General features: G+C 44.0%; 1 long non-coding RNA gene across 1 annotated transcript; it reads right to left on the reverse strand.

Moving 5' to 3' along the window:
- Positions 1-342: 342 nt before the first annotated feature.
- On the reverse strand, positions 343-19,625 carry LOC141156477 (uncharacterized). The gene is made up of 3 exons (XR_012247634.1): positions 19,301-19,625; positions 15,111-15,175; positions 343-1,346 (listed from the first exon to the last, which is right to left on the reverse strand). It is a non-coding gene; the product is annotated as an uncharacterized lncRNA (long non-coding RNA).
- Positions 19,626-20,349: the final 724 nt, after the last annotated feature.

The raw sequence follows: 20,349 nt of genomic DNA on the forward strand, positions 1-20,349 counted from the left end.
CCTGTAACTTTTTATTTTTGCATCGACAGACTTGCGTGATGGCTTGTTTTTTTTTGGGAGCACACATATACTCATCATAGATTCCACTTTGAGGTACATATAGAAGTTTATATCCCGCAGTTTTGCAATTTTTAAGTAGGTGCAGTGCTCAAAAAAACAAAAAAAACAATGGTCATTCTAATTTATAGGTTTAATAATTTTATATTTTCATAAAATCAGACTTTTTCAGATGCAGCAATAGCAAATGTTTTATTTCTACTTTATTTTTGGATGGGAAAAGGGAATGATTCAAACTTTTAAATTGAAACTTTTTTACTTTTTCCTTTATTTTTTAGTCCCTCTAGGAGTTTGAACCTGCGACTGATAGCTTGTACTATCCTGCAATTATTCTGTATTGCAGGATGTAGTAAAAATGACAGACTCCTACTGAGCCTTGCTTGAGGCTGGGCTTCACAGGAGTACTAAGATGGTGGTGATTGGGTCCTTCAGAAGGCCCTCGGCTGCCATAGCAACTAAACGACACTCTGCGATTGAGGAGTATTAAGCGGATGCCTCACCACTCCATAACGGATATATACATTTTGGAGCTTGAAGAGGTTAATATTATAACCATTTTTTTTAGGGACGCCTGCTGTATTTTTTTTATCAAACATTAATAAAACATGTACGTATTAAACAATCATTTTGGGCTAAATTGGCAGCCTGTAATGACAGGAATTTGGCCTGGTTGCCACCATAGCAACCAATCAGAACTCAGCTTACAGTTTTCCAGGGCAGTTTATAAAATGAAAGCTGAGCTCTGATTGGTTGCTATGAGCAACAAGCATTTTTCCTGTTTCGATAAATGAGGCCTATGTTTTCGCGATGCTTTTTCTTGTACCATGAAGGCCTCAGTCACGTTGCCGGATTGCTGCCCTCTCCACAGGTCGCTGCACAGCGGCTGGACGCGCAGTTTATTGGCAGCTGTGACTCTATCCTGTTTTCCTTCTTTTGTTCTCCATGATTGATGGCTCCTCTTCTTGTAATTACATATATCCATTACCAGGTGAAAATCTCTTTAGAGAATTGAGGTTTCCTAAAGACGAAACTTCCAAGATCCTCACTGGATCAAATGGAGCCTTTTCTTCAGGCGTCACCTGGCCCTTGTGTGCGGGGTCAGATACGTTACATCATACGATCAGGACGCATGTTATCTGGTGGAGGTCAGCCATGACACCTCTGTGGCCATCTTTGTACTCCCATTAAGCGGAGTCGTAATCTGGGCTTCATAGGAGATCGTCATTTCTTTTACATTATTGCAATAAAGTATTGTAGTATATAGATCAAGCAATAGTTTCCTATGGGGACTGAAAGATAAAGAGATTATAAGTATAAGTTTGATTCATCCCCACTTTCTCAATTCAAAAATAAATAAATATAAAAATAAAACATTTCTTGCAAAATAAAAATGGACAGAATTGCTGTTTTTGTTTTTTTTCCAGTCTTCGCACCTGTCCGAAAGCAATCAATCAATGAGCGTGTGCCAAGATGGTACCAGTAAAAAAACAAACAAACCAGGAAACAAATTTTACACAGCTCCACTGATGGAGAAAAAAAAAAAAAAAAAAGTTACAGGTCTTGGAAAACTGTAATATAAACCAAATTTTTTTTTCCCCCCACAAAGTTTATCTTTTTTTTTATGCTACTAAAATAATAATAATTAAAAAAATAAATACACGTTTGCTATCGCTTCAATGGTACTGATACGAAGAATAACGTTACCAAGTCCTTTTGGCTGCTGTACAAAACAAAACCTCAAATGTCACCACACTCTGAATTTTTTCTTGCAGTTCATTATAAGGTAAAATGAATAGTATCCTTGAAAACTACAATTTGTCTTACAAAAAAAATCAAACCAGGACATGGCCAGGTCACCAGGAGATGACAAAAAAAAAAAAAAGGAAAAAAACACAAAATAGGCCAGTGCCAACAGGGTTAAACATAACTGTGTAGGATTTTGACAGCACCCATGAATGAGAAAGTGAAGAGTTAAATTTGGCGCTCCGCTTCCGCTAGTGTCCAGGAGGCGGTTCACAATGCTGCAGCGCTCTCCGCGCTCCACAATCCCTCCTCCTTCTATACAGTGACGGCTGATCCGGTAGCGCCCAACTTTCCAATATACTTTGCATTTCAAATCTGCTTACTGTCAGCGAATGGAAACATTCTTAGGTCTTATTCACATGAGGCAGATCTACTACGTGCCTGTAAAGGTTATTTTTTTCTCTGCGGCACGAATAGTAATTTTCTGCATGTGAATATGCTTATATTTAGAGCCAAGGGGTAAAGTCCAGCAGTAGTAAGTCCTGAGCCTGCTTGTTGACAGTTTCCAGGTAGCTTCAGATTTTTGTTTCAATACTGTCAGTAAAGTTATAAGTGCAGCTTATTTTTAGAACTAGATTTCCAGTCATGTCCAAGTCAAAGCTTTGCTTTCTGGGGTTTGTAGTTCTACATGATCACATGCAGCAGCACGTGGGGCCCAGGGGCTTTATCCAGACTCCATGAATGGTACAGAGTAGAGATTTTTAATTGCTTCCTATAATTGGGGCTTGCCCTTCTCACTTCCTCTCCTTTACCCTGTCCACTATTTGATGGGCTGCAGAGCTGTCTCGTCTGACCTGGCGAAGCGCGCCGTACGATGAACTCCTGTGATGTCTCATCGGACATCTGGTAAATGCTGATTCTCATTTTCAGTTTCCAGGGAAATAAAATAATATTTATTCTCAAAATGAATGAGAAAAAAAAAAACTTCAGCTGTGCACATGCTGCTTCATTACAATGGATGGCCAACCAGACAGATGGCTTCATGGCTTTAGACAGACGTAATGTGAAGCTCTTGGGCCCAGTGCAAAATCGAGAACTATGAAAATCCCTATGGAAACCAATAAATTGCACAAAGTTATCAATACTTAGCCCCTTCCTGCCCAAGCAATACTTCGTTTTTGCACTTCTCGTTTTTTTTCTCTCCCACCTTCCAAGAGTTATTACTTTTTGATTCTTTCATCAATAGGATTTATTTTTGACATTGTGCAAAAAAAAAACAAACAAAAAAAACACAACCCTCAATTCCACAATTGTTTTGTACAAAACAGATAAAATGTGGTCAGCATCAATTGTCTGAAGAGACGCGCCCATAGAACTCAATGGGTAACACATACCATACTGACACCATCCATTTGGCAACCCTTTTTAAAGTATCCATTGCAGAGATTACATAGAAAACTGTATTAGGGTTGTTTTGCATTGGTTTGCTTTTTTACTTCTGGATTTTAGGGAACACTCACTTTTTCAAACATTCATTTTGTTTGTTGCATTTTAGAAATGGCGAATGGAATTAAATGTAAAAATGGACCCATTACATAACGGATGCAAATTGAAGCAGAAATGCTTGCTGATTAATGCATCTTTTCTTCTATTCTCACTCAGATGGACCCCATAATAAATCAATAGGGCACTTCTGCTTCCGTTTGTAAAAACGTATCCATTGCAAAATGGGTGCAATTGCATTAATTCCAATTGTCAGTTCTTGAGAATGGAGCAGACAAACAGAATAACTGAATGGAAATGTGAACATATCCTAAAATCCACAATAAAAAAAATATTAAATATATTCATTCTCTAAGAAGCTACTAAGAACTGATCTTGGCTTTTTCCAGCAGCCCCATAGAATATGAATGCTAGAAGCAGTGGTCGGCCATGTGCACTACCACTCCACTTTAACAACGATAAAAGTGTCTCGTTCAGCTGATTGGTGGCGGTCTGACCTCTGGAACCTCCACCTATCTATAAATTATCTTTTTGGTTAGGTGATAAGTTATCTTCATCTTCACTGGACAGCCCCTTTAATATATATTTATTATTGATTGGATAAAGAAATACGATAGACAACCTATCATACGTTGGCGAAAATAAGTATTTGATACACTGCCGATTTTGCAAGTTGCCAAGAATGGAAAGGTCTGTAATTTTTATCGTAGGTACACTTCACCTGTGAGAAACAGAATCTAAAAAGAAAAAACAGAACGTCACATTGTATGATTTTTACATAATTAATTTTCATTTTATTGCATGAAATAAGTATTTGATCACCGACCAACCAGCAAGAATTCTGGCTCTCACAGAGCTGTTAAAGAAAAACTAAGAAGTCCTCCTTCTCTGCACTCATTACCTGGATTAATTGCACCTGTTTGAGCTTGTTGCCTGTATAAAAGACACCTGTCCACACACTTAATCTATCACAATCCAATCTCTCCACCATGACCAAGACCAAATAGCTGTCTAAGGACACCAAGGACAAAATTGTAGACCTGCACAAGGCTGGGATGGGCTACAGGACAATAGGCGAGAAGCTTGGTGAGAAGGCAACAACTGTTGGCACAATTATTAGAAAATGGAAGAAACACAAGATGACTGTCAATCTTCCTCGGTCTGGGGCTCCATGCAAGTTCTCGCTTTGTGGGGTAAGGATGATTCTGAGAAAGGTCAGGAATCAGCCCAGATCTACACAGGTGGACCTGGTCAATGACCTAAAGAGAGCTGGGACCACAGTCTCAAACATTACCGTTAGTAACACACTACCCCGTCATGGATTAATATCCTGCAGGACATGCAAGGTCCCCCTGCTCGTGCCAGCACATGTCCAGGCCCATTTGAAGTTCCCCAATGACCATCTGGATCAGAAGAGGCATGGGAGAAGATCATGTGGTCAGATGAGACCAAAATATAACTTTTTGGTATCAACTCCACTTGCCGTGTTTGGAGGAAGAAGAAGGAGGAGTACAATTCCAAGAACACCGTCCCAACCATGAAGCATGGTGGAGGAAACATCATACTTTGGGAGTGTGTTTCTGCAAAACAGACAGGACAACTGCACCGTATTGAAGGGAAGATGGATGGGGTCATTTATTGCAAGATTTTGGCCAACAATCTCCTCAGTAAGAGCATTGAAGGTGGGTTGTGGCTGGGTCTTCCAGCATGACAATTACCCGAAACACACATCCAGGGCAACTAAGGAGTGGCTCCGTAAGAAGCATTTCAAGGTCCTGGAGTGGCCAGCCAGTCTCCAGACCTGAACCCAATAGAAAATCTTTGGAGGAAGCTGAAACTCAATGTTGCCCAGCGACAGTCCCGAAACCTGAAAGATCTGGAGAAGATCTGTATGGAGGAGGGGGCCAAAATCCCTGGTGCAGTGTGTGCAAACCTGGTCAAGAACTAGAGGAAACGTCTGACATCTGTAATTGCAAACAAAGGTTTCTGGACCAAATATTATCTATTGTATCAACTAATTAATTTGAATTTTATTGCATGAAATAAGTATGTAAAAATCATACAATGTGATTTTCTGGATTTTATTTTTAGATTCTGTCTCTTTCACAGGTGAAGTGACCTACGATAACAATTACAGACCTCTCCATTCTTTGTAGGTGGAAAAATTTGCAAAAATCGGCAGTGTATCAAATACTTATTCTCCCTACTGTATATAACACGGGGCAGACATCTTGAGGTTGGTTTCGTCAGTAGATCATTTTTATTAATTTTTCCTCCCTTTTGTTTTTTCCCTCAGCTCTGTAATTAAGCACATCTTTTCCTGTATTTTGCTCGTTATCCGTTTGTTGGTTACTGGACTATATTCTAACTAACTGAGACCTGCCCTTAATTTTCTGTATAATTTTGGTGGTGCACTCTTGCCCACAATGTTCTCATTGTACATTGTGGATTATTCACACGCAATTCCATATATACAGACTGAAGGGGCTGTGCGGGCGTATGGGAGCGATGCCACTGCACGGCTGGGTGCACGGGTCCCATTCCAATTATGGAGACCTGTACATGGTTCTAGTTGGGTGTCGAATTGCTGCTTTGGCGTTAATCACAGTTATTTGTAATTGATATCCTCACTATACCGTTAAATCAGCCGTCATCCACTTCATGCCAAATGCCAATATTCAAGGTCTAAAAGCAATTACCACCCCTCATACTGGAGGGGGATGGAGATCAGACCTTGACCGCCTAGGTCAACCCACTTCCTACTAAACAGAAGGGAACTATTACCTAAGCAACTTGCAGAGTCCTGGGGTCTGGAGATTTCCTATGTCAGACAGACTTCTCCAGCACCTGAAGCAGCCACATAAATAAACAGGACAGGCTGTGATGGGGGGGATATCCAGCGGAGCTGTCATTACACCTGTCAGGCTTATAACACCGGCACATGGCAGCATCACAGTCAGGGAAATGTCCTAACAGAATATTTCAAATGTGGAGGGGTGCCTTTCAGCTGTCGCAGAACTACAACGCCCAGCAAACCCTGACATTCTGTGACTGTAATTATCCAGAGTTACAGTCTCTATTTAACATAAGAGCTGCAGTCACATTTATGCAGGCTTCAGAGCTTTAATCTCCCAGCAGTCATTGCTTGTTTAAAGAGTAACTGTGTTACGGGTCCAGGTGGTGGAACCTCTGTGCCGCGGTGCAAGGAGGGACCCAGAGGGGCGTAACTAAGATTCAACCCGAACCGACCCTGGTCAGACGGCGGCTAACGACTCCGTGACCAGGGAGGATCCGGTCAGAGGGACCAGGTGCTACTCTGGGGACGACCTTGTAAGAGAGCAGGTGGCTCCCACGGGTCAGATGGCTGGGACTGACCGGTATGGCGGATGGACACAGCAAGCAGGCAGAAGTCTCTGGCTAGCTGACAGTTGGTCACGGTACGTGACGCAGAGCAAGTGGTAGTCTCTAGGTTTACCAGGCAGGTGGTCACGGCAAGTGACGGCCAAGCAGGCTGAAGTCTCTAGGCTAGCAGGCAGGTGGTCACGGCAAGTGACGGCAGAGCCTCCAGGTAGGCTAGCAGGTAACAGACGGGTAGCAGGCGAGCGCTCCCAGGTGAGCGGGTTAGCAGGTACGGCAGGTAGCAGGCAGGTAACTGGCAGGTGCTTCCTGGTAAGCAGGTGGACTAGCCCATAGATCGACTGGCGGATGACCGGAGACAGACTGTCGGGCTGGAGAGTAGACAAGCTGGCAGACAGGACTGGTAGCCAGGCTGGCAACGGGACCTGAGGGCTGAAGCAGAGGTAAGTATACTTGTGCAACAACTTTTGCTCGGGCACCTCCATTTTGGAGGAGGTGCCTTAAATATGGGAGGTCCTCCGGCTATTGGCCGGGGACTCCTTAGGACGGCGCGCGCGGCCCCTTTAAGAGAGAGGGAGCGCGCGCGCCCTAAGCACAGTGCCCGGGAAAGAGCGCGCGCCGGACGCTGCATGAAGAGGAGCGCTGTAGGGAGCGGAGAGGTGAGAGGGACGGCGTCTCTGCCTGGCAGGAGGCAGAGACGCCGATGCTACAGTACCCCCCCCTTTACACCCCCTCTTTTTTAGGCTGACAAGAAATTTTCCAAGGAGAAGCGGGGCGTGGCTGTTCTCCCTGGGTTCCCAAGTTCTCTCCTCTGGGCCAAACCCCTTCCAATCCACCAGAAAAAAAAGTTTTCCCCTTACCCTCTTGGTGGCCAGAACATTTTCTACCTCAAAAACGTCCTCAGCAGCAACCGGAGCAGGAGGCGCGCCTGAATTATTGGAGAAAGAGTTAAAGACAGCAGGTTTGAGGAGAGATACGTGGAAGGAGTTGGGAATGCGTAAGGTGTGTGGAAGCTTCAACTTGTAGGCCACTGGATTGATCTGTTTAAGGACCTCAAATGGACCGATGAACCGAGGACCCAGCTTGTAGGAAGGTATTTTGAGCCGCACATGTTTGGAGAAGAGCCAAACCTTGTCTCCCGGACGGAATTGAGGTGAATCCAGACTTTTTTTGTCAGCAAATCTCTTCATCCGCTCGGAAGACTGAAGAAGTGCGGACCTAGTATTCTCCCAAATAGTGGAAAAATCACTGACCAGAGACTCTGCAGCAGGGTTGTCTACCGAAGCGGAGACGGGAAACGAAGTCCGGGGGTGTTGGCCATAGACAATAAAGAACGGGGACTTGGAAGTGGATTCGCTCTCATGATTGTTATAAGAGAATTCGGCCCATGGTAGGAGGTCCACCCAATCAGTATGGTGGGCATTGACAAAGTGCCGGAGGTAGCCGGTAAGGATCTGGTTGATCCGCTCTACTTGACCATTGGACTGAGGGTGGTAAGCGGAGGAGAAATCCAGGGTGATATCCAGCTGCTTATAGGTAGCTCTCCAAAAGCGTGAGGTGAACTGAACCCCTCAATCCGACACGATGTGGAGGGGTAGGCCATGGAGACGAAAGATATGGTGAAAGAAGTCCTTAGCTAGCTCAGATGCAGACGGGAGACCAGGCAGAGGAATGAAGTGGGCCATTTTAGAAAAGCGGTCCGCGACCACCCAAATGACTGTACAACCGGCAGAAACAGGGTGTTCCGTAATAAAGTCCATAGCAATGTGTTGCCACGGGGCAGCAGATGACCGGCTGGTAAGTGTCTGGGAACTTTGATGCGGGCACAAGATGAACAGGCTGAGACGAAGTCTACCACATCCTTACGCAGGGTAGGCCACCAGTAATGCCGGGTAATGAGCTGGAAGGTCTTCTTTTGGCCAGCAAGTTTAGAAGAATGACCCCAGCGAAGAACCTTCTCACGGTCTGGAACCGCTACAAACGTCTTACCGGGTGGAAGACGAATTACATCCAAGGGGACCAGCTTCATCACCTTGGAGGGGTCGATGATGTGCATAGGCTCCTCCTCTAGATCGGAGGACAGGAAGGATCGGGACAAGGCATCGGCTTTGACATTTTTGTCCGCCGGGATGAAATGTAGGAGGAAGTCGAAGCGGGCAAAGAACAAAGACCACCGGGCCTGACGCGGATTGAGTCTTTGGGCATTCTGGAGATATGCCAGATTTTTGTGATCTGTATAGATGATCACCGGGTATAGAGCCCCCTCAAGCAGGTAGCGCCACTCCTCCAGCGCCAATTTGACGGCTAGCAACTCCCGGTCTCCTATGGAGTAGTTGCACTCAGATGAGGAGAAGATTTTGGAGAAGAAGCCGCAGGTTACCATTCTCCCGGAAGAAGATTTTTGGGTGAGCACCGCACCGGCTCCGGAGGAGGAAGCATCAACCTCCAGGTAGAATTGTTTATTGCAGTCCGGACGGTGCAGTACTGGGGCAGAGGAGAAGGCTTGCTTTAAGGAAAGGAAGGCTTCCTCGGCTTCGGGCGACCATACCTTGGGATTTGCCTTACGGGTGAGCGCAGATATGGGAGCCGTCCGGGACGAGAAGTGTGGAATGAAGAGACTATAGTAATTGGCGAAGCCCAGGAATCGCTGAATCGCCTAAAACCCCTCCGGACGGGGCCACTTTAGGACAGCAGAGAGTTTCTCGGGATCCATTCGCAAGCCTGTCTGGGAGATATCATAGCCCAGGAATGGAAGAGAGGTCTGCTCGAAGAGGCACTTCTCGTATTTAGCATAGAGGTGGTTCTGCCTGAGCCTAAGCAGGACCTGACGAACATCCCTCCGGTGTGTGGGAAGATCCGGAGAGAAGACCAAGATGTCGTCCAGGTATACCACCACGCAGGAGTAAAGAAGATCACGGAAGATGTCGTTGACCAGTTCTTGGAAGATGGCGGGAGCATTGCAGAGACCGAAGGGCATCACACGGTACTCATAGTGACCGTCCCGGGTATTGAATGCCGTCTTCCACTCGTCTCCTTGCCGGATACGGACCAGGTTATATGCTCCACGTAGATCCAGCTTGGAAAAGATCCTGGCGCCTTTAAGGCGGTCAAACTACTCGGAGATGAGTGTCAGGGGGTATTTATTCTTTACCGTGATCTGATTGAGTCCTCTATAGTCAATACAGGGGCGTAGCGAGCCATCCTTTTTTCTGACAAAGAAGAATCCGGCTCCAGCCGGGGAGGTAGACTTCCGGATGAATCCCCTAGCCAGATTCTCTTCAATGTACTCAGACATGGCCCGGGTTTCGGCCGCAGACAACGGGTAAATACGGCCACGGGGTGGAGTGGCGCCAGGTACCAGGTCGATCGGGCAATCATATGGCCTATGAGGTGGCAATGTCTCTGCTTCCTTTTTACCGAAGACGTCAGCATAGGGCCAGTAAGTAGCCAGAAGACCGGGTAAATTAGCTGTGGTAGGTGGTGGACGAACCGGAACCAGGCAGGTCTTATGGCAGTCCGGCCCCCACCGGAGTACTTCACCGGATTGCCAGTTCAACACGGGTTCATGTGTCTGGAGCCAAGGTAGGCCTAGCAATAGGGAGTGAGAGAGTCTGGGTAGCACATGGAAGGAGATTTTCTCAGAGTGTAGCATTCCCACCTGCAGGGTTATGGGTTCCGTGATGAGCAGGATGGTCACCGGAAGGAGTCTTCCATCCACGGAGGCGACAGACAATGGTTCAGCCAGAGACTTGGTGGGAATACGGTATTTCTCAACCAGGGACTGGGAAATGAGGTTTCCAGCAGCTCCAGAATCCAGGTGGGCGAGTTCAAAGTGACGGTTCTCTCCCCAGGAGATAGAGACAGCCAAAGTCAGGGATGGAGAGGGCTTACTTTTGTCCAGGGCGACCTCTCCGAGCGGTCCTAGACACTGGAGTTTCCCGGCCTCTCCGGGCAGGAACGGATCAGGTGCTCCTTACTGCCACAATAGAAACAGCTCCCCACGGATCGGCGTGACTCTTGGCGAGATTTGACAATAGTGGTCTGGTCGATCTGCATGGGCTCGGGTGAGTGCGCCCGGGGAGTGACAGATGAGGAGACAGGTCTCTGGAAAGTAGGAGCAAGGCGGGGAAACCTTCTCTCACGGGTGGTCTCTTTGGTGCGCTCTTGAAACCGGATGTCAATCTGGGTAGCCAGCGACACCAGGTCATCCAGGGAGGTAGGAATGTCCCGACCAGCGAGCTCGTCTTTAATCCGACCGGAAAGGCCCTCCCAGAAGACTGACACCAGGGCCTCGTTATCCCAGGCAAGCTCAGAAGCGAGGGTGCGGAACCGTATGGCATATTGGCCCACGGTGAGACTCCCTTGGCGGAGACGTAGCAGAGAGGAGGCAGATGGAGGTCTTACGTCCTGGTTCATCGAAGACTTTCCGGAAAGCAGTGAGGAAAGATGACAGGTCGGACACCAGGGGATCCCCTCTCTCCCACAGGGGATTTAGCCAAGCCAGTGCCTCCCCAGTGAGATGGGACATGATGAATGTCACTTTGGCCCGGTCGGAGATAAACTGATGTGCCAAGAGTTCAAAGTGCAGGGTGCACTGGTTTATGAAACCTCGAGCCAAGGCGGGGTCTCCACCAAAACGAGGCAGTGCAGAAAGCCGGGGACCGGGGCCAGATACCATGGTATTGATGGGCAGCGGTGCTGCCGGGGTGCGAGTCGTACAACTAGAGGCGGGTACTGGTGGAGTAGTCAGTGTGTCCAGGCGGGAGTTGACATTCCGCAGGTGGTTCAGGATGGATTCCTGTTGGGATCTCTGATGGGAGACTTCGTGGTATAGGTCAGAGAGCGAGGGAGCTTGGGTGCCACCGGGTTCCATGGCCCGAGCAAACTGTTACGGGTCCGGGTGGTGGAACCTCTGTGCCGCGGTGCAAGGAGGGACCCAGAGGGGCGTAACTAAGATTCAACCCGAACCGACCCTGGTCGGACGGCGGCTAACGACTCCGTGACCAGGGAGGATCCGGTCAGAGGGACCAGGTGCTACTCTGGGGACAACCTTGTAAGAGAGCAGGTAGCTCCCACGGGTCAGATGGCTGGGACTGACCGGTATGGCGGATGGACACAGCAAGCAGGCAGAAGTCTCTGGTTAGCTGACAGGTGGTCACTGTACGTGACAGCAGAGCAAGTGGTAGTCTCTAGGTTTACCAGGCAGGTGGACACAGCAAGTGACAGCAGGAGCCTCCAGGTAGGCAAACAGGTGGTCACGGCAAGTGACGGCCAAGCAGGCTGAAGTCTCTAGGCTAGCAGGCAGGTGGTCACGGCAAGTGACGGCAGAGTCTCCAGGTAGGCTAGCAGGTAACAGACGGGTAGCAGGCGAGCGCTCCCAGGTGAGCGGATTAGCAGGTACGGCAGGTAGCAGGCAGGTAACTGGCAGGTGCTTCCTGGTAAGCAGGTGGACTTGCCCATAGACCGACTGGCGGATGACCGGAGACAGACTGTCGGGCTGGAGAGTAGACAAGCTGGCAGACAGTACTGATAGTCAGGCTGGCAACAGGACCTGAGGGCTGAAGCAGAGGTAAGTATACTTGTGCAACAACTTTTGCTCGGGCACCTCCATTTTGGAGGAGGTGCCTTAAATATGGGAGGTCCTCCGGCTATTGTCCGGGGACTCCTTAGGACGGCGCGCGCGGCCCCTTTAAGAGAGAGGGAGCGCGCGCGCCCTAAGCACAGTGCCCGGGAAAGAGCGCGCGCCGGCCGCTGCAGGAAGAGGAGCGCTGGAGGACGCCGCGCGGGGAGCGGGGAGGTGAGAGGGACGGCGTCTCTGCCTGGCAGGGGGCAGAGACGCCGATGCTACAAACTGTACTATCAAGTAACTTTGCAGAATACATTGTCGTACGTGTACATGAGAAATAACACTAGTTCTGGCAATTATATTACATGTATCCTGCATTTTCACCAGTTTTCCCCTCTGCAGGCACAATCACTAAATTTGCAATTGACTCTCAGCTAGTAGGTAGAAATGAGATGCTTTGCTGTCTCTCATTCACAAATATTAGGGATTCCAGCTCTTCATTCCTTAATTAGCAAACAGACAGAAGCATCTGCACTGAGGACATTATAAAGAACTCCTAAGCTGTGTGGATGTGAATCCAGCTCTAGGGAGAGGTAAAAGACTTGTTAGAAAGCTCAGCATTATCTTCGGTGTCTCTCGCTGTCTGCTTCTGTTTTCTCACTCTGCTCCTCCCCATAAAATACAATAAGGAGTGTAAACTGACACCTCACTGTGATGGCAATCCCTCTTGTCTTGAGCAAGACTGAGTTGAGCTGGTTTTTTTTGAGTGGATGTTGAGCTCAGAAGGCAGGAGGGGTGAGAAAGCAAAGAAGAGGCTCATAAGTGGAGAGAGAAGTACATTTTTATGATAATACATGTTACAAAACTTTCTTATATTAATTTGTACCATTGATTTATGCAAAGTTTGTTGAATGCATAGTTCTCATGGGGCTTGCCCTGGAGATTGCTGCAGAAGAGAAGGGTGGGTGCATAGAATCACATCCATCTTGGCCTGGCCTCATGGGAACGACATATCTTTCTCATGTATTGATCTAGTTGTCCCATTTGGTTCAAAAGAGAACCAAATTGATAACAATGGGACTGTTTACAGTAGATTGCCATTTGCTATAAAAAAGTACAGAGTACAGAGAGAACCATAAGATATAAGCAAAAAGTGGTTAGGAGTGCGTCTGTTAACATGTTTGTCAATTGCTTTATTAGCCACACGCAGAATTAGAAATGCAGCTCTGGAGCATAACTTATTATGCAGACAAATGAAATTTACATCCATTCTAGTATATAGTAAAAATGCAATATCTATAGAAGGTAAATCATGCATTTTTTCCATTTTTACCATTGCATATGTGGCCGTGAGAGTGAAATCCAATGTAAAGGTCACTGAAGAAATATCTCAACATGAAAGTGGCTACTTAGAATAATTCTTCAACTGCTTATGAGCCGCAGTATTGTTCTCAATGTCAGGTAAGAAAAGTAGCCACATAACATAATCCTGTAATGAATGACCTGTGATTTCTGCATTTATTCCTGATGTAGAAAAATCAAACTGCCCCCCACTTCATAATTGGAGCTCAGCTAAGCTGAACCGCATCTGAGTGCAACTTACTGACTGTTTCCAATAACAACCAGCAGAAGTGCAAACCTGGAGGAAAATACAGGATGTAACTCAGGATCAGTAATGTAATGTATGTACACAGTGACCGCACCAGCAGAATAGTGAGTGCAGCTCTGGAGTATAATACAGGATGTAACTCAGGATCAGTAAATGTATGTACACAGTGACCGCACCAGCAGAATAGTGAGTGCAGCTCTGGAGTATAATACAGGATGTAACTCAGGATCAGTAATGTAATGTATGTACACTGTGACTGCACCAGCAGAATAGTGAGTGCAGCTCTGGAGTATAATACAGGATGTACTCAGGATCAATAATGTAATGTATGTACACAGTGACTGCACCAGCAGAATAGTGAGTGCAGCTCTGGAGTATAATACAGGATGTAACTCAGGATCAGTAATGTAATGTATGTACACAGTGACCGCACAAGCAGAATAGTGAGTGCAGCTCTGGAGTATAATACAGGATGTAACTCAGGATCAGTAATGTAATGTATGTACACAGTGACCGCACAAGCAGAATAGTGAGTGCAGCTCTGGAGTATAATACAGGATGTACTCAGGATCAGTAATGTAATGTATGTACACAGTGACCGCACCAGCAGAATAGTGAGTGCAGCTCTGGAGTATAATACAGGATGTAACTCAGGATCAGTAATGTAATGTATGTACACTGTGACTGCACCAGCAGAATAGTGAGTGCAGCTCTGGAGTATAATACAGGATGTACTCAGGATCAATAATGTAATGTATGTACACAGTGACTGCACCAGCAGAATAGTGAGTGCAGCTCTGGAGTATAATACAGGATGTAACTCAGGATCAGTAATGTAATGTATGTACACAGTGACCGCACAAGCAGAATAGTGAGTGCAGCTCTGGAGTATAATACAGGATGTACTCAGGATCAATAATGTAATGTATGTACACAGTGACTGCACCAGCAGAATAGTGAGTGCAGCTCTGGAGTATAATACAGGATGTAACTCAGGATCAGTAATGTAATGTATGTACACAGTGACCGCACAAGCAGAATAGTGAGTGCAGCTCTGGAGTATAATACAGGATGTACTCAGGATCAGTAATGTAATGTATGTACACAGTGACTGCAGAATAGTGACTATCCACAATATTACATAGGACTGCAGGTAAACAAGTTTAGCATTAGTTTTTATAGTTAATATAATATTATGAATATCAATATAAGCTATATATGTAAATATACAGAGCAAAATACACTAGTTCACATTTGTATACTGCATAAACCTACCTGCATGTTCAGTGCATACACCACTGGGACAAGTCAAGTTAGGGAGGTGGATATATGTGTAATGTCTGGGAACAGGAAAGATTAAATATGTAATTATTATTGGAAATATTTATATTTCTTTTTTTGTTATAATACATTCATAGTTAAAATGTTCTGTGTTTTTTTAGCATTATTTTATTTATACACTTTTCCTAGGAATATATAATAAATATTTCATAGGTCATTTTATCTATAGAACTTATAGCACAGTATAAAGGAAACCAATGATCTACTCCTATTATTTCCCTATGACCAGTGAATAAATAATAATAATAAATTTAAAAAATTCACTCATCATTGGGAGATCACGCTTCTAGATCTTCAGTGGGGTCTTGTATACTGAAACACAAGTTCTGTTGATATAATTACCTATGGAATATATTGTTCCAAGTATAGTGCAGATTTGTAACATCAGGATCCTGAATCCAAGAGAGCTTATATTTAGCCAGAATGGGGCTCATGTCAATAACAAATCTGAGCAACTAATAAGAATCTCACCTTATATAAATGTGTTTTACCTGTATAGATTTGTTTCTTTTATATATATATATATATATATATATATACACACACACACACACACACACACACACACACACACACACACACACACACACACAGCAGAGCTAATATGATTACTTAACTGTTTGTGGACCGTGATGACTGCCAGTTCTGAAACTTGATTAGACTCAATTCCGAATTTACTTTATTAATATATTTTTGCAGCAAAATTAAAAAAAAATTCCTGGATTTTACATTCCTGCCAAGTTTGAAAAGAATTAAAAAAATCTTGAATTGTTTTATTTATTTTTTAAACAAAAAAAGTTTAAAATTAATAAATAAGAAAAAAAATAGATTTATTTTAATATGAATTCAGAACATTGCCCCAGGTTGGCACATTTGTGTGCAGGGCTTAAAGCCACAGCCTCAGTTTGTAGGACACTTCAGGACCTCTAATCCTCTGTGCCCTCCCATTCATTGCCTGCACCCCAGACCCTCTCCTAATAACCTGTGTTTACTCTGTGTGCTATGCTTACATCAACCCTAAATAATCTTCCAGAGTCATAATTTACTAATTCCCATTTATTTCATTAAAATATCAAGATTCAATGGGGGCAGATAGGGCAGAGCACAGTGCCCTGGAAATGAATGGGAGCTGTCAATAGAGCCTGCAGAGTACAAGGAAGGGCAAAGTATAGGGATTGTTCATGTTTTGGGTGAACATTTGTCAAAGTGTTCCTTTCAGGTTATTAACAGATCATATATATTACAGCCTAGTGAATGATCATTGATTTAACTAAGATCTCTAATATATTACATTATATACACCAGCTAAACTAAGGAGAGGGCAATGAACCAGGATGCAGACCAAGCACAGGGTATTATCTGGTTTTCAGTACCGGTACTTATCCATTAGTCCTATACATTATACTCCTGATTATATTATATCTGTAGCATATATAAAACGTACCTACTGTCTACATGAGGTCTCATGCACAATTACAACCATTTAGTCTACATATGAACAATATAAGACAAAGTGTCATCTAGTATGGATTATATGCTATAGCTACCTAGAGGTTATCTACATGGAGCAATGTAATGAATGGGTTTACCCGCAGACTCATGTGTAAACAATATTGCATAAAGCAAAATGGAAAATAATTGTATCCCTAATTGAGCACACAACATGAAAAAAACATGTATTTGCTTTAGATGTTTCTGAACAGTAGGAAAAAGAGAAGTAACTAATAGGATAACATAAAATGTTCCATAAAACATGCACAGGTTCTTGCCATGGAATTTTTGGATATATGTATGTCAGTCATGAAGTGGTGGGTGGTGTAAGGATGATTACATCTCTAACATAAGTAGCAAGTTGCACCAAATGCATCATTTCAATAGTCCATAATGTACCAGAAATTGGACCATTTTTGGTGTCTCGGTGTACAACGCTCAGTCAGCACTGCTGCATACTCAAAAATAGCCATGTGAAATAGAAAGGTGAAGCCATGATTTGCACCAAATTTATTATTGACGCGTCAGTTGTTTGGTTCAAGTTAATGGTCTACAGTTATTCAGAGAAGGCAGCGTGGACTATGATATTTTATTTTCTTTTTTTCACTTTTTGTTGCAGAAACTCTCCAATGCAAACTTTTGGTTTTCGGAGAGTTCCATGATAACAAAACTCATGAAAAAAATACTAAGTTTAAAGGGTATGTGCACATGGAATTTTATTATGAGGCATTCAAAAAACATGAGTTTTTCAAGCAGAAACCCCAGGAAACGCTCCTTTTTCTTGAGTTTGTCTATTCCTGACGATATGTGCACACAGTCTTTTTGCAGTTTTCAGAGTAGAAAAGGAAAGTTTCTGCGGAGTTTTGAGAGTTTCTGCATCTAAAAACTCCTTGAGAAAGGTCTGTTTGCACATAGCCCAGAGTGATTTTTTAAGCATTTTTTCCTGAAGTATTGTTTGCAGACTTCTGATTGGTGGCATCTCCTTCAATGTCCAAAGTAGGCAAAGAGGTGACACTGACATTCACTTTCTTTTTTCCACCAGACATTTATCAAAACCTGCATCTTTTTTGAAAAAGAAGATGCTTTAGGAAAATGCTGGTGGACCAGTCACTTCCTATTGCTGTGCGTTATGTTCATTCTTTGATTCTTTGGAGCTTTTTGTTTTTTTAGCACTTTTTTTTAGGCAGGTCCCAGGCAGTATCCACCTGAAAATGACATTGAATGCACACATGCTTACAAATAGAAGTGGATTTCCTATAGAAATGAATTGGAAGAGTTTTCCCAAGAGTTAGAGGATTTTGGAGAGGAAAAAAAAAAAAAGAAATGTCTACAAACCTTTGGTGCACATACTCTTGGCATAAGTAAGAGAAAGTGTTTAACTTCTAGACAGGCGAGACAAATCTATCACACAGCTTGCACCATGGTAATAAATTTATGACGTCTAGTTAACCAATATTAGGAAATACGCTGGTATAGAATTATTCCTAAATACACCTAGTCATGCAGACATAACAGAGCCAAGTTACTTTTTGTGACTTTGTGCAGTCTTGGGATGCTTTCACACACAACACTTTTTGGAAAAATGTCGCTGCAGTTTCTGATGTAATGTTTTTAGCCAAAGTGAGAAGTGGATTTGTAAAAAATAGGAAATATATATAGTAAGGACTGCTACTAATCCTTCCTGCTGGATTTACTTCTGGCATTGACATAAAAACTGCAGCAGAGTTTTATCGATACAGGTGTTTTTGTGCTGTGCTTTTTCTTCATTATTTATTTATTTTTTTTTTAAAAACTGATGGCAAAACTGGAGTTCCCTATGAGGAAAAAAAACCTCCACTCGTGACCTAACACTAGAATGTACAACGTGTCCGAAATATTGCAAATGGGGGGAAAAAAAAAAAGTCATTGCATCCTTTATTTGCAAATAGCTGAATTCCTAGCATTAAAGGTCTCTATAACCTGCTATTTATCCTGTGTTTTAGGTGACTTATTTATTTTGCACATGCATATTTTTTGCTCTAATGTAAAAAAGCCTATGGGGAAAAGAAATGGAACTGAAAAAAAAAAACCATCTTAACCATTAACAGAGGATGCTGTATTATGGAAAGAAAAAAGTAAATTGATCTTGATAATGCATAAACATATAGCAAGTAATATAATAAACTGCATTTTTAATATTTTACTACAGACTTTAATTCAACATCTTGCCACAGCAAATTTCATATTAAATATGATTATTAATAAATAATGCTATTAAAGAGGATCCAGCCTAATGGATCATGCAAGGAATCTATCATAATGTAGATTTCTTTTTATATTTTTTATTCGTTCGGAAGGGTTTGCAGAAAAATATATTTTTCCTTAATTACAAAAATGCATCAAAAATAACCTAAATCCAGTCTGATCTGTTATATAATATGGGGCTGCACCTCACTGGAGTGTGCACAAAACCCATGAATCAAATGGAGATTGTGAGCATCTTTTGCAACAGAGATCATTTGGCCAGCAACCAATGCAAACTGTAAACTGCCCAAACATTACAACCCCAAAGAGCTTAATGACAAACCCAGATCTGCTGCATTTATTAACACACAATCTATTTATTATCCAAGTTGCAAACCTTGTGTCCTTACCTGCAGCTGAACTCCTGCTATGCCTGAATACTGCTGCAAATCTACAAAAAAATAACTAAGTTACCAGAAGTAATGATCCCCCTAAAAGTCAAGAAGAAGGTCATGATGATGATGATGAAGGTGCTGGTGCTGCTGCTGGTGCTGGAGCTGGAGCTGTGCCCTGAGCCTCTGCTCTCCCCTCCAGGTCTCTGCTCTGCAGCTCAGTGATTTGGGCTTTACCCTGTCAGGCTGGAGCTGGATGTTAATTAGCACCACACTGTTTGGGGTAGGCTTGATTTTTGCTAGTTCCTCACATATGATTTGGGGTCACTCACATGTTGTGTTTTATCCTAATGAGAAAGCTTTCATAATAAGGTTTTTTTGGGAGAATAAGACAAAGGGATAGAAAGGCAGAGGTTCCTACTGCTCCTCCCGGGGGTCTCTGGAGGGGTTCAGCTTGATAGCAAGTACAGTATAGGGGGAGATGATGGAACAGGACTACTGACCTTAGCAGGTTAAATTTCAGCAAGTGAGGGTTGTAGTTCTTTACTGCGTATCAGACTACGAGGGGGACTAAAAGTTGCAGCAAGTCTTACTAGGGAATACAGGGAGTTTTAGATCCCCCAAATGGCTGATGGCATGCTGTGACCTGTAATTCCCTATTCCTTGCTTTTGTGCACCCTGTGACTCCTTGTCTTCAATCACATTGTACATGTCCATCTGCCTTTGTTTGGCACTCTGGACAATGGGGAACTACAAGTCGCAGCTGCTTGAGATATATAGACATGGGTAGCTGACCCTTAGGTTTTGCTGAAGACTAGGCTTCTGGGTGACTGGAGGTGGCAGCTTACTGACCTGCAGTTCAGCACCAGACTGCTGGAAGACTAGTCCTTGACCACCAGGTGTTGGTGAGGAACTACAGGTGACAGCAGAACTTAGAAATTGAGGTTCCAGCCCCCAAAATGTTCAAATTGTAAACTGGTGACGGAGACCTCTCCACCACGCTGAGCAGAGGGACTACATGCCCCAGCCGATCTGTTTTGCTATATAAATGGTCGCAGTTCTTTGGA

Source organism: Phyllobates terribilis, unplaced genomic scaffold (genome assembly GCF_046119375.1).
Source record: "Phyllobates terribilis strain yellow unplaced genomic scaffold, ASM4611937v1 Scaffold_8__6_contigs__length_399053987, whole genome shotgun sequence".
Lineage (NCBI taxonomy): Eukaryota > Metazoa > Chordata > Amphibia > Anura > Dendrobatidae > Phyllobates > Phyllobates terribilis.